This window comes from Dermochelys coriacea, chromosome 7 (assembly GCF_009764565.3).
Source record: "Dermochelys coriacea isolate rDerCor1 chromosome 7, rDerCor1.pri.v4, whole genome shotgun sequence".
Taxonomy (NCBI): Eukaryota; Metazoa; Chordata; order Testudines; family Dermochelyidae; genus Dermochelys; species Dermochelys coriacea.
The window spans coordinates 110,579,624-110,595,336 of NC_050074.1; the positions used below are offsets into that span (position 1 = coordinate 110,579,624).

The following is a 15,713-nucleotide window of genomic DNA, read 5'->3' on the forward strand; positions in this document are numbered from 1 at the left end:
CTTCAATGGGATTTGGATCAGCCCTCAACCCCGTAACTGACCCTTCTATTTGCACCACTCCCAACTTTAGGCTCCTTTAGACTTCTAAGTTAAGAAGCTGAATTGGGAAGTATAAACTACATCCCTTTTTGGGTCCCTCCGTAAACGATGCACTTAAATCTGACTGCTGCTACTGCTGCCCATTATGGCCATACCTCTGAAGTTGCCAGAGCCCAATTGTGCGGCACAAAGTGTAAAAAAGACCCTAACTGATGGGGACACACGGAGTATTTGGGCAGGAAACTGAACATGCCATCCCCATGTGACTTATTCCTCTGATGTGAATTACTGTTTCCATAAACTTCAGTAAATGACTGTCTGTCATGAATCATTTTTAACAACAGAAGTGGGGGGGAGGCACCAAATTGTTATGGAATGTAACTTTGAGACTAAAATGGCTCACACCCTCATAATGTAGTACACTTGAGAGACATGATTTTAGCTGGCTAAGGGGTAAGTGACAGTTTTTCTTTGAAGTCTCCCTGGTATTGTTCCTGCTGGCTTTGAAGTGAATAGTGCCTTGTGTTTTTAAAATGTATGGTGATGTGCTGTAAGCACTCAACTTCCATGGACCCACTTGAGCTCTTGGACTGAAAGCACCTTTGGGGCCTGGGTTATGCTTGAGACAGTCATTTAAGTTAATGGAAATTGTGTGGCTAAACCCCTTAGCTTTAAAAATCTCATCCTCTGGGGTCAACGTTCATGTTCTGCTGTGAGCTGAGAACACTTTTTGTGCTTCATAAATAATACAATCCCAGGCATGTTACCGAAAAGGAAATAGGAAGGGGAGAAACCCCAAAGCCCCTCATCTCATAGTTACCACAATGGCAATAAGGATTTTCTCTCTCTTTATCTTCCCTCCTGTGAGGAGGCTCAGACTGTTTAGTGCTAAGAACTGACCCATGCTCTGATGTCGAAAAGATGACATGGCTAAACAGAACATGGCTTGGGGCAATCAATGTCTCCAGTCATACTCCACTCTGTATGGTCTAATAATTATTTCATTCTTGGGTAGATTTAATTTTTTTTTCAGATTAACCCTCTTCTTTTTCCTTTAGAGATTACTTTTCACATGTCTGTTTAATAATAACAATAAACTATCACCTTCATAGTGTTATTTTAACCCCAATCCCCCCCTCCGATCCCCCCACACACTATGTTTAACACTGAAAACACAGCTTCCTTAGGGGAAGCAGTTACTTAAAGAAAACAGCAAAACTAACCACAATTTAGGACATGAAATATCTACTAGAGAGTAAGTCAGTGGGAGCTTTACTACTGACTTATGGGGCCAAGGTTTCACCCTGAGCCTCCAATTCAGCAAAGTGTTTAAGCATGCGCATAAGCCCATCCATATTCAACAAACTAAATGGGAATTAAACACATATCTAACATTGAGCATAGGCAACGTACTTTGCTGAGTAGGGACAGTCTACTGAGTCATGGCCTCAGTGAAGAATTGAGATGGACAGAACATAATTAATCAATCTGGCAAGGGCACTGGAGATTCTGTCAGAGGTCTTTAAAGGGGTGGCAATTAACTATTTTTCTTAATTGTTGGAAGGTTCAGTAAATGCTACCACAAACCAGCGAAAGGTATGTGCAATACAACAGAACTCTGCTGCACCCTAAGAGTATTATGAAAACTATACAGTGACTATGAAGGAGAAAGAGAAGGGAGAATGATTCTAGGGAAGAGGTGATTTGGGGGATTCTGATCCATTCTGCTATTTTGTTAGCTGTAATGATTACAGTCACATGAATCCTTCCTCCATGCTTGGTCAGCCAATTGAAATAAGAGGACATGGAAGCAGAGAGTTAGTCTCCTAAACGGCTGTGTGTACAGTCACGGGTATCAGACAGCAGCTCTGACATCCACAAAGGATGAAATTCACTCATTACCTCGGGGGCTGTAGATCCATAACAGTTCTGAAGGGTTGGAGTAATTGATTGTTAAGCAGGTACACAAAGGAGACTTGATAGCCCCTGCCAAGTGCACACAACCTTCCCTAGAGGGGACTTTAAGGACAGGCTGGGCAATGGGCATTGCTGCTAAGTCCATGATGTCACTGAGCCAATAGCCATGAAAAGGGATCATTTCTTTGCCTGGCCTTCCAGGTGAATTTCATCCCATGCATAGTTCCCAGCACAAAGTTACTTTACTGGGGTTGTGCACAGTTGCACGTGTTTAACTCAAAGCTCCTTGCAGGCTGTTGATTGCCCAGATTAATGCAAAGTGCACCCTTTATTTCCTAAATGGCTTGTAGCATGGAGAAGTTAGACCACTTTGACTCTATCATCACTTTGCTGCCCTATACCTAAGACTTAATGCGTTTTCATCAAGCACAATTAACACAGGCTGCTGGATGATAACAAGAACATTTTTTAGTGCAGGAGCGGGTACAGGAGGGATTAGCACTTTGTCTGATTAAAAATCAAACCTCTCAAAAAAGCTGGCAGAAAATAGAATGACATTTGTCATCAGAAAACAACTGCAAAGAAATAAAAACTATAGAGACATAGCTTCAGCTAGTTTATATTGGCAGTGCTCCAGTGAAGTCAGGGGAACTATTCTGATGTACTCCAGCTGAGGTGTTGGCCATTGGCTATAAGAAGCCTGAAAATGATGTTTCTATTTAAATGATAGTGTATCCATCATGGATCCATGAGGGTTAGGTTGTGTAAGATGACTTTATCCTATACACCTAGCTGCCTCGGCTCAACCAGTGCCAAGCAATCAAACAGCAGGTGAGTAGTAAGTTAGAATTTAAATGTATTTGCAGTATTGTGTGAGACTTCTCCAGTATCTGGCCAGGTTCTGTGTCTCTCTAACCCTTGCAATTAATCCTGATTTTTTTTTCCCAAATGAAAACTTGCTTTATGAAGGGATAAACATGCTCAGTATGAGCATAATAAATGTGACTGAGTGTTGTGCTTGGGTTTTAGCTCATGAAAAATAATAACATCAGTGAGTTGAAATGAAAATTAATCATTTGGTAGGGTCAATGTGCTATATCTACAGGATACACGGTACATTTGATTGCTAGAGGCTTGTGGCCTATTTGTTGTGTCTTGACAAGTGCTATATTGCAGAGGAATAAATGCACAATTGGTTTATTGGTACTGTTTGCTATTTCAGCCCAAATCCTGTGAGGAACCTCAATTCCATGGTGCATTGATTTTCTTCTCAGACAACAGAGCTGTCTATTGTTAGGGAAAGCATAGTCGAAGCTGGTGACTTGCTGATTTGATTGACTGGCAATGTGGTAACAGCACGAAGTTAAGTCTTATCTAATATAGGAACATAATGTAGCACTGAATCCTGTGCAAGAGACTGCTGGGGCATGCTAGGCCTGCCATAATATTGGAGAATACAGAGAGTGATATGCCTTAAACCAGATAATGCTTTTGACAATTCATTATTAACAAAAATCTCAGATTCTCACACAACCTGAAACTTGGCTTCTCTTGTTTTAGTTAGCAGAAACCACAAGGATAAGCACACCGAATAGCTATTTAAATACTCACCCGACTGTGCTTTTATGTTATTTGGGGTAGGCAGTCATGCTCTTCACAAATCTGATGCTGCTTTCATAGATTATAAGGCAAAAGACACTATTGTGATCATCTAGTTTGACCTCCTGTATAACAATACCCACAGGACTTCCCTGAGTCAATTCCTCTTGGAACTACAGCATTTCTTTTAGAGAAACAACAAAGCTTAATTTAAAAATTCCCAGTGATGAAGAATCCATCATGGCCCTTGGTTAGTTCTTCCAAGGGCTGATTAAAAATAGGGCACAAGTATTTACTCTGAATTTGTCTAGCTTCAGCTTCCAGCCATTGGATCTTGTCATACCTTTTTTGCTAGATTGAAGAACCCTCTGTTATCAAATTTTTGTTCCCGGTGTCATAGCTACAGACTTACTTGAGCTTTGATGAGGTGATAAACTGCCCTCCTTTTATGACCTTTTCTAAAGTGGGTGGCTGTTTGAAGTTCTTTCCTTTTAATCACAAGCCCAATACTAAATGGCAGCTGCAGCAGCACAGGAGCTAGCAAACAGAGCTCTAAACAGGGGAGTTTGAGTGGGAGTTTGTATTGTGGTGCTTGTTTGGGGTTTGCTTTTGCTGGGGGGGGGTCTTTTTGGTGTGGCTTGCGTTTCCCAGATTAACAGGATTTAGGTGGAAAGGCGATGACTGATACAGAGGCAGCTGTGGGAGTGACTCCTGTAGTGGAAGACACATTGAGGATGACTGGATGTGGAAGTTGTGGTATGTACATGATCCTGGAGGGGGGGGAACCAGTAAGAGTTTTTTCTGCATGAAATGCCATCTGATAGAGCTGATGGAGAAAAAGATCCGAGGTTTGGAGATGCAGGTGGAAAGTCTCGTTGAGTTTAGGAAGGGGTCTGAGCAGATGATGGAGCAAAGATATGACGTATCTAAAGGGAATAGCTCAGACTCGCGGATGGAAGCAGGGCTGGGGAATTCTGAGGGGAGATTGGGTGAGGAAAGTGGTCAGTGGAAGCATGTGACTAAAAGAACCAGGCAGAGGAAAAGACGGGCTAGTGAAGGAGAAATAGAGCTTAGGAATAGGTTTGTAGAGTTGGAAAGTGAAGAAGGGGCTCAGCAGGTACTTGTTGAAGGTGGAAGGGTAAGGAAGAAGAGAAGAGAGGCTAGCCCTATAGGAAAAGGGGAAGAGTAAGGGAGACTACACCAAATATGAGCCCCAGGAAGATACAGGATGGGTTGAAGAGGATTATAAGGGAAAATAGGAATGGAAAGAACTTGCAGCCAGAGGGAACAGGAGAGACTGGAGAATAGCACCATCACCAGGAAAAGGCAGGTCTATGTGATCGGGGACTCTTTATTGAGAAGAATAGTCAGGCCTGTAACTAGAGCTGATCCAGAGAATAGAAGGGTGTGCTGTCTTCCGGGTGCTAAGATACGCGACGTAGACCTGAGGTTGAAAGGAATCCTAAAGGGAGCGGGAAAGAATCCCCTAATTATCCTTCATGTGGGAACAAATGATACAGCTAGATTCTCGCTGGAAAGTATTAAGGGAGACTATGCTAGGCTGGGGAAGACGCTTAAGGAAATTGAGGCTCAGGTGATCTTCAGCGGGATCCTTCCTGTTCCTAGAGAAGGGCAACAAAGGTGTGACAAGATTATGACTGTCAACAGATGGCTTAGGCAGTGGTGCTATAAGGAGGGCTTTGGGATGTATGGCCACTGGGAGGCATTCATGGACAGAGGACCGATCTCTCGGGATGGACTTCATCTGAGTAGGGAAGGAAATAGACTTCTAGGATCAAGGCTGGCACAACTGATAAAGAGAGCTTTAAACTAGGAATTAGGGGGAGATGGTTGGGAGATGTCCAGGAAATCTCCACGCCAGATTTTAGCATTGAGAGGGAAGAAGATGAAGTAAGAAAGGATACAGCCGTGGGTAGGAGAATGTATGTAAGGAGTGAGGGCAGTGTGGATACTAATCTAATAGGTTATACTGGCTGTAGAATGACTGTGCCTAATAGGGTACAAAATGTGAGCGAGGCCAAACAGCAAAAATTAAGATCTTTATACACCAATGCGAGGAGCCTAGGTAACAAAATGGAGGAACTAGAGCTACTGGTGCAGGAAGTGAAACCAGATATTATAGGGATAACAGAAACATGGTGGAATAGTAGTCATGACTGGACTACAGGTATTGAAGGGTATGTGCTCTTTAGGAAAGACAGAAACAAAGGTAAAGGTGGTGGAGTAGCATTGTATATCAATGATGAGGTAGAATGTAAAGAAATAAGAAGCGATGCAATGGATAAGACAGAGTCCATCTGAGCAAAAATTACATTGGGGAAGATAACTAGTAGAGCCTCTCCTACGATAGTGCTTGGGGTGTGCTTGGGGTATAGACCTCTGGGATCTAATTTGGATATGGATAGAGCCCTTTTTAATGTCTTTAATGAAGTAAATACTAATGGAAACTGCGTGATCATGGGAGACTTTAACTTCCCAGATATAGACTGGAGGACCAGTGCTAGTAATAATAATAGGGCTCAGATTTTCCTAGATGCCATAGCTGATGGATTCCTTCATCAAGTAGTTGCCGAACCGACTAGAGGGGATGCCATTTTAGATTTAATTTTGGTGAGTAGCGAGGACCTTTATAGAAGAAATGGTTGTAGGGGACAATCTTGGCTCAAGTGATCATGAGTTAATTCAGTTCAAACTAAATGGAAGGATTAACAAAAATAAATCTGCAACTAGAGTTTTTGATTTCAAAAGGGCTGACTTTCAAAAATTAAGGAAATTAGTTAGGGAAGTGGATTGGACTGAAGAACTTATGGATCTAAAGGTAGAGGAGGCCTGGGATTACTTTAAATCAAAGCTGCAGAAGCTATCGGAAGCCTGTATCCCAAGAAAGGGGAAAAAATTCATAGGAAGGAGTTGTAGACCAAGCTGGATGAGCAAGCATCTTAGAGAGGTGATTAAGAAGAAACAGAAAGCATACAGGGAATGGAAGATGGGAGGATCAGCAAGGAAAGCTACCTAATTGAGGTCAGAACATGTAGGGATAAGTGAGACAGGCTAAAAGTCAAGTAGAATTGGACCTTGCAAAGGGAATTAAAACCAATAGTAAAAGGTTCTATAGCCATATAAATAAGAAGAAAACTAAGGAGGAAGAAGTGGGGCCACTTAACACTGAGGATGGAGTGGAGGTTAAAGATAATCTAGGCATGGCCCAATATCTAAACAAATACTTTGCCTCAGTCTCTAATAAGGCTAAAGAGGATCTTGGGGATAATGGTAGCATGACAAATGGGAATGAAGATATGGAGGTAGATTTACCATATCTGAGGTAGAAGCAAAACTGAAACAGCTTAATGGGACTAAATCGGGGGGCCCAGATAATCTTCATCCAAGAATATTAAAGGAATGGGCACCTGAAATTGCAAGCCCATTAGCAAGAATTTTTAATGAATCTGTAAACTCAGGAGTAGTACAGAATGATTGGAGAATTGCTAGTATAGTTCCTGTTTTTAAGAAAGGGAAAAAAAGTGATCCGGGTAACTACAGGCCTGTTAGTTTAACATCTGTAGTATGCAAGGTCCTGGAAAAAATTCTGAAGGAGAAATTAGTTAAGGACATTGAAGTCGATGGTAAATGGGACAAAATACAACATGGTTTTACAAAAGGTAGATCATGCTAAACCAACCTAATCTCCTTTTTTGAAAAGGTAACAGATTTTTTAGATAAAGGAAATGCAGTGGATCTAATTTACCTAGATTTCAGTAAGGCATTTGATACCGTGCCACATGGGGAATTATTAGTTAAATTGGAGAAGATGGGGATCAATATGAACATCAAAAGGTGGATAAGGAATTGGTTAAAGGGGAGACTGCAACGGGTCCTACTGAAAGGCGAACTGTCAGGTTGGAGGGAGGTTACCAGTGGAGTTCCTCAGGGATCGGTTTTGGGACCAATCTTATTTAATCTTTTTATTACTGACCTTGGCACAAAAAGTAGGAGTGTGCTAATAAAGTTTGCAGATGATACAAAGCTGGGAGTATTGCCAATTCGGAGAAGGATCGGGTTATTTTACAGGAGGATCTGGATGACCTTGTAAACTGGAGTAATAGTAATAGGATGAAATTTAATAGTGAAAAGTGTAAGGTTATGCATTTAGGGATTAATAACAAGAATTTTAGTTATAAGCTGGGGACGCATCAATTAGAAGTAACGGAAGAGAAAAGGACCTTGGAGTATTGGTTGATCATAGGATGACTATGAGCTGCCAATGTGATATGGCTGTGAAAAAAGCTAATGCGGTTTTGGGATGCATCAGGAGAGGCATTTCCAGTAGGGATAAGGAGGTTTTAGTACTGTTGTACAAGGCACTGGTGAGACCTCACCTGGAATACTGTGTGCAGTTCTGGTCTCCCATGTTTAAAAAGGATGAATTCAAACTGGAGCAGGTACAGAGAAGGGCTACTAGGATGATCCGAGGAATGGAAAACCTGTCTTATGAAAGGAGACTTAAGGAGCTTGGCTTGTTTAGCCTAACTAAAAGAAGGTTGAGGGGAGATACGATTGCTCTCTACAAATATATCAGAGGGATAAATACAGGAGAGGGAGAGGAATTATTTCAGCTCAGCACCAATGTGGACACAAGAACAAATGGGTATAAACTGGCCACCAGGAAGTTTAGACTTGAAATCAGACGAAGGTTTCCAGCCATCAGAGGAGTGAAGTTTTGGAATAGCCTTCCAAGGGAAGCAGTGGGGGCAAAAGATCTATCTGGTTTTAAGATTCTACTTGATAAGTTTATGGAGGAGATGGTATGATGGGATAATGGGATTTTGGTAAGTAATTGATCTTTAAATATTCAGGGTAAATAGGCCAAATCCCCTGAGATGGGATATTAGATGGATGGGATCTGAGTTACCCAGGAAAGAATTTTCTGTAGTATATGTGCACCTTCAACTAGATGGAATGAAATTTTGTCAACTGTCTCCTTCTAAGAGCTGAAGTTTACAGAGGTGTGACACTCTGTACCTCAAAATAGCACCCTGGAACCCTCACATTCACCACTGATATGATTTATACAGTTTTTTTTAATACAAAGTATGCCTTGTAAGGTATCATTTAAAAAGTCTTGATCTGTTGAACATTACTATCTTGTTGAGTTGTATGCAAAGTTATTAAGTATTACTATACATTTGTTACTGAAATATGTGGTAAGTGGGAAACACCTACAGCTAATCTTTCAGTGGCAACAAAGGAGTAACAAACAGTGACAAGACAAATTTACTTCAGGACCAACTACACGTGTTTATGGCCCATCAAGAAGAATCCACTCTCCCAGAGACTCCTCAGGCATGTGCAAAATGGGGGCTGCCTAATGCCCATGTCATAGCAAGGATCTTTTTAGCACCTGGAGAGAAAGTATAAATGAGGGTCAATGACTTCATCACTGGGCCTCTCTCCTCCCCACAGCTCAACATCTTTTCAAGGCAATAAAAATTAGTCACCCCACAGCACAAGGGATTATGAACAAATGTCAGAGGCATCTCATCACCTGATCTTCACCTTGATTAGCTTGGGGGCCTAGCCAAATCACAAGTCTCACCTGACCCCAATTTGATGTTAGTGGAGGGGACATGATATCAGCTAGTATAAATCAGCATAGTGCTGAATCTTGTATGGAGAAGCACCAATGTGCACTAGCTGAGTAGGATCTGGGCTGGAGCATTTCTCCCCTGCATAAGGAAGAACATCTCATTAGTCTTCTGAGAAGACACAAAAGCCTTTGTTTATAGTAACGTTAACACACAAGCTACAGAAACATCATGAAGCCAGGGAACCTTTGTTTTATTTCTCCAGGTGGTTGCAGTTCCCATTTCAAGAAAGTACATTCCTCTAATTTCCTCTATCACTGGACTGCTGAGCAAAGCAGAGATTTTTGTGCACATATATCTATCTTCCCCCAATTACTAGTTATTATTGAAAATATCTAATCTGGCATTGGTCCCACTTCTCCATCCCCTACCACCCAATCACACACTGTCCTGCTGAGGCTGCCAACAAGATGAAGGATGCTAATTAGTGCCATCTGAAATGGTTTGTGGTTGGCTGAGGTTTTTTGGGGGGGAGGGGCATGAGCAATAAGAAAATAATTCACTAGACTATCTTTTTCCCTGTTGAAAAAAGATGGACAAATATAAATGTCCCTATTCTATAGACAATGAAACAGTCTATAAATTTAGTCACTTGCCTGAGATAACCCAGAGGGAGTTCAAGGCAGAACAACCTGGCTCTCCTAATGCCTAGACCTATGGACCTTGCTACCTTTCAGATGTTGTTAGAAGTTATTGAAGTTGTCTGTTAATGATGATGTTTATATCGGATTGATCTAGGTCAATTCAAAGTGATGGCCTGGAAGCAGAAGGCTGCTTATCTAATTGTCAGTCACCAGAGTCATCTAGTTGCAGTCTGTATCAACAACAAGCTGTATTTAAGCAAGCACTTTGAACATTGAGAGGGCCTTTCTACTAAACCACTTCCTTTCAGAGAAGGAAAAAGAACTGTTGTTCTGATTAAGAAAGGTACGTTTCCATTTACGTAACTTGTTTGGGTCATCCATTACTTTTGTTTTAAACAAAATTCTTCTAACTTGAATTCCCCCACACATGGACTAAGAGGCTGAAAAGACAAGAGAAAAATACCATAGTTTGCAGTTTATTTTGCATCCATAGAAGTAATTCAGTAGTAGTATGAAGGACAATCTTCATTCTTGGCTGTATTTGCTTTTCACAATCATCTCTCTAACTTTTTTCCATGAGTGATGTACCTGAATATTTGGATGCTAATAACTAGACTATCATTAAATTAATTAATCTGAATTTGGGTTATTGTGGCTGATGTACTATATGTATTTTATGACTTTTAAACAAACCTTTGTCCTTCTGGATAACTTAAGCACTATTCCCAGATGTACAGACACTCTTTTCTTAATCTGTGTACCATATAATTTTAACATTAGCTTTAATATTTAATTAAATTATTAATAATAATTAATTAATAATCAATCTTACCCAGCAAGTAGGATTTAAGTCTGCAACAAGTTAGAAGGAAGTGTAATTGCCACAGCCTTGCATTTGTACATGCAGTCCATTTGTGTAACACATTTCCATTGCTGCTACTCCACCAGCTCCAGTGCTCACCCCTTTTTGACGGTTCTTCAAAGCTAGTAGCTGTCTCAGCGTCAAGGTTAGTCTACACAGGATCAGGAAGGTGTCATTTCCAGCTTGGGGAAAGGTAACTAGTCTGGTTCTGATCTAAAAATAGAAGTGTAGCTGAAGTGGTGGGAGGGGCTAGCCACTTCACGTGTGATCCTTTCTGAGGCCCTAGGTGCATGCTCTGGGTAAGGTACCCCCTAGTGCCGTGGTGGCTGCACTTCCATTTTTAGCATGCTAGCTATACGAGAGCTAGGTCAGCTATGTCTCCTCTACCTGGAAATTACACATTCCAGCTCCATTGTACATAGATCCACAGAAAGGCAAGTGAATGGAACAAGGGTAGCATCAGGACATTTCTGCTCACCACTGGCTCCTCTCCCTCAGTCTGAATTGACTATCCTTCCATGTCCTCCCCTCCCTGAGTTGATTTCTCCCTCCCCCCCCCCGCAAGTAGATCCTCAGATGCAGGAACAAAACATAGTGCTATTGTTTTTTTCCACTCCTTATTAGTGCCAATTTGGGTTACAGGAAGACAATATTTTTCTGGTTTAAAAGCGACTGTTCTGAGCTCCTTGGTGCAAGAGCTGGTCAGATTCCATCCCTCCGCGCCCCCTGTGGAAAATATCAACTTCTTGTTGAAAAATGGGTTGGTTGGTTTGTTTTTGCTTTGCCTGAAACTGAAACTTCTTGGTTTGGGGACAGAAATTTTTGGTTTTCAGGTTTCTGTACTGTAAATAAAAAGAGAAAATTCTGCAGAAAGCAAGTGCTTTTAGCAAAAAACTTAGGTTTGTTGAAAACCCAATTTTCCATTGAGAAACAGTTTCAATGGAAAAGTGTATCATGGCCTACTCAATGCATTATTTTCCTCTCAAGAAAACTTTTGATTTAAGTGATTTTAAAAGGAAGCAGTGAGGCTATTAGCACTTGTCATGCTATCAGTTAGTTTGAAATATATTTACAAAAGATCCCATTACTCCATAATTGCCTGGATCTTCAGAAGATGTGCTAAGAATGTGATCCAAAGCCCACTGAAATCAGTAAGACTTTTACTTCACTGGGATTTGGATCAGGCCCTTAGTCCTGTTGGCAGTCCAATTTGCTTCGCAGAAGGCAAGACATTTTGTCCTAATCTTAGCCTGTTGGAAAATAATTTAATGAAGTGGAAATAAAGCTTCTGAGAATGTGGAAGCTCTGTCAAAGTTTGTCACAATCTACTCTAGAAACTGCACAGCCTTTCACAGTTTTTAAAAGGAAGTTTAATAAGATTAATTGGAAAAAGTTGCTTTTTTGTATGAGCTGTAAGTGTAGGGAACTAGGCAGAGCCACAACCAGCAGTAGGTTTTGTATCATTACAGTGTGCTGGATGTTTTATGTACAAATATAGAGATACACTTTTTCCCCAAAAGCCAGATCTAAGGGTCAGACATCAATGGGAGTTTTGTAGTTCACTTAAATGGGATCAGGTTCTATATACAATATGTACAGCTGACGGTATGTGACATTAGAACACAAACTAATAGAATGATAGAACTGGTGTGTGTCTTGTTAATTCTGTTTTTGACTTAGACTCTTTAATGAATTCATAAATCAATCTTAAATATTTAACACGTAACATGGGCAGGACTGGGATTTTCAGACCCGTTAGAAGAGATGCATGCTTAAGGAGAGGCTTGAAGGAAGGAGACGTTGATACCAAGCTGGGAGGGATTGCAAGCACTTTGAGAACGGGATTAGAATTCAAAATGATCTTGACAAACTGGAGAAATGATCTGGAATAAAAAGGATGAAATTCAATAAAGACAAATGAACTTTGGAAGGAAAAATCAATTGCACAACTACAAAATGGAAAATGACAGCCTAGAGAGGATACTGGGTGATGCTGGCTTTCCAGAGAAATGTGATCTAGCCACACCAAACATCATAACTGTATAAGAAAACCACATGAAGTTCTGTCTAGAGATTGGCCTGCCTATGTATATGACAGAATTTGGTGCAATAAACCAAATAGCAATCTTTGCTTCCTTATACCAGTGACCGTATCCTGAATCTCATATAGTGCTTACTGTGAATTCTTCTTTCTCCCTCTGTTTACATTTTCGGTAGGGGATTTATTCTGAACAGCCAGATCCACTTACTGTCACTGGTTTTCTTTTTTAATGAAGGCATTTTAAAATGGAATAATTTATAAAGTGCTTGAAGTTTCAGCTTTGGATATGAAGTTGCTTTTCCATTAAAAAATATTTGCTTCCAAATCACCATCACCTTTACTCAATTCTAGTTATGTGCACTGTTCTGAAAGGCTTGCAAGATTGATTGGCAGACTCAGAATAGTCTGCATTCACTCTAAGGACGTGATGGTAATGAGACTTCCGCCGTTACAATAAACATCTTATTAAAACCTAAATAAGGGCCCAATTCTGCAAAGTGTCATTGTTGCCAAAATATTGCTGAGTACCCACAAATGCCAATTTGGGAACTTTAATTGAAAACATTAACCCAAAAGGACATCATGTACACTGAATGACTCAACATAAGAGCCCTAGTCTGTTTCTGTAGTGTCTGTGTATTCCAAATGAATTGATCTTGGTGATATCCATTAGCATGAAATAGCTATTGCCCCCTGGCCCCAATGGAGACTAGCATCCATTTCACTGTTGTACTGTGCCATGATTCATGCTGCAGCTAGGTATATTAGGCTGAAACACATCATCATTTATTGTCTATCAGTTTTTTGAGAGAGAGTTTTCCACACAATTGGTCTAGATGAACCGTTCTGTTTTAAAGCAACTTCAGTGGCACATAAATATGAGGAAATTTGACATTAGCTAGATTTGTTTCATTCTGAAAAACAATTCAATTTCTTCCTCCAAAAGCTGGGAAACACTAGTTCCTTCAGAATTTAATCTCTAAATGACCTTATTGCTGCTGCATTTCTATCCAGGGGAGCTCAGCTGCTCATGAGAGTGGAAGGGGACTTGTTTGTTTAGAACTGATGACGCAACATGGAGCCTTCACCCTTAAATCAGTGGTTTGAAGGCAGAGGCTGCTGAAGAGCTGCAGTGCTACCCTGACGATGACCCCTTCGTAGCCATCAGCACCCAAGTCTGGGTCTATGCTGGACCCCTTGAGCAAGCTCCCCAATAACAGGGATGCTGTGTTTGCTTCCCCCCCCCCACAGTGAACTGTCCATCATGAAAGGTCTCTGTCAGGCTTGTCTGATCTATCTCACAGGGATGCTGTGAGGGTTAATTGGAGAGTCTGTACAGTGCTGTGCTAAGCAGTGCTAACATTATTATCATCAACGTTATTCTGCTTTTGATTTATATCCTACACAGCTCCATACCAATTGCGTTTTCCTTATATGTTACATGCTTGCTTGCCTAGAACAAGATCATAGAAATGTGGGGCTGGAAGTAACCTTGAGAGGACAGAGTCCAGCCCCTGCTCTGAGAAAGGACCAGGTAAACCTAGACCATCTCTGACAGTTTGTGGAATCTCTGTCATTGGAGGTTGGACAAACTCCCTTGAAAGCTTCTTCCAGAGCTTAATCTTATAGTTAGGAAATTTTCCTAATATCTAACCTAAATCTCCCTGGCTGTAGGTTTAGCCCATTATTTCTTCTCCTATCTTCGGTGGACCTGGAAAACAATTGTTCGCTATCCTCTTTATAACAGCCATTAACATATATGAAGACTGTTATCAGGTGTGTCCCCTCCCCCCCCAGTCTTTTCTCAAGACTAAATGTGTCCAGTTTTTTAACCTTTTCTTATAGGTCAGGTTTTCTAAACCTTTTATGATTTTTTTGTTACTCTCATCTGGACTCTCTCCAGTTCATCCACATCTTTCCTAAAGCATGGTGCCCAGAAATGAACACAGTACTCCAGTAGAGGCTACACCAGTGCTGAGTAGAACTGAACAATTACCTCCTATGTCTTTCATATGACACTCCTGTTAATACACCCTATGGTGATATTAGCCCCCTTTTTTTTTTGTAATTGCTGACTCGTATTCCATATGTGACTCATATTCCATATGTGATCCACTAGAACCCCCAATCCTTTTCAACAGTTTGATCATCTAGCCAGTGTGTCCCCATTTTGTCATTGTGCATTTGATTATTTTTTTCCTTCCTAAGTGTTGTACTTTGAACTTGTCTTTACTGAATTTCATCTCATTGATTTCAGACCAGTTCTCTAAGGTGACATTACACTTTTTCTGCCACCTACAAGGTAAGACTGCACCACTTCCCTGGGTTTTTTAACCTCCAGCTAGAATGAGAATCTGACTATAATCTTGTCTGCACTAAGGAAGAAAATCACTGCAAGAACATTGCTTTCATGAAATACTTTGTTACATCACTGGTCCTTGAAGCAGGTCAGTGCAGTTATGCACCAGCAGTGTTTTTGGTGGGACTATTGTAGTGCTTTCACACAGGGTCTATTTACAGTACTTAAAATAAACCATGACTGACAATGGTTGTCAGCAAGGACTTCTCTAGGCCTCCCGTTAACTGGAAATGAAAACAGGAAAAGAATTGTTTTCAGCACCATTACATGGAAAATTGGTGGAACAAGGTATCTATTGTACTGTTTACAACTGTGCTAAATCCCCCCCCCCCTCAAATCTGAACTAAGATCTAAGACAACATTTTTCATAGGTGGCCTCTAGTTTGGGATACTCCAGTCATTGGGTGCCTAGTTTTTGGGTGTGTATCTCGCCTAAGACCTGATTCTTAGAGATTCGGAGCTCCTCCATCTACAGTGTCAGCTTTGTGTCCATTTATCTACCAATGTAATATGTGCCAGCAATGCCCCTCTGCCATGTACATTGGCCAAACCGGACAGTCTCTATGCAAAAGAATAAATGGACACAAATCTGGCATCAGGAATCATAACATTCAAAAACCGGTAGGAGACCACTTCAGCCTCTCTGGCC

The 15,713-nt window shown here is 40.9% G+C and overlaps 1 long non-coding RNA gene across 5 annotated transcripts in view; it reads left to right on the top strand.

Annotated features, from left to right (window-relative positions):
• Positions 1-1,603: 1,603 nt before the first annotated feature.
• Positions 1,604-15,713, top strand: part of LOC119859082 — a 29,193-nt gene continuing 15,083 nt past the window's right edge. For 3 of the 5 annotated variants that reach the window (XR_006282841.1, XR_005294093.1, XR_005294094.2), the window contains exons 1-2: positions 1,604-1,635; positions 2,687-2,787. This is a non-coding gene — a long non-coding RNA (uncharacterized LOC119859082). Of the gene's footprint in view, positions 1,636-2,305; positions 2,788-15,713 lie in introns of those variants that run through there. The other 2 variants (XR_005294091.2, XR_005294092.2) reach the window with 1 other exon arrangement.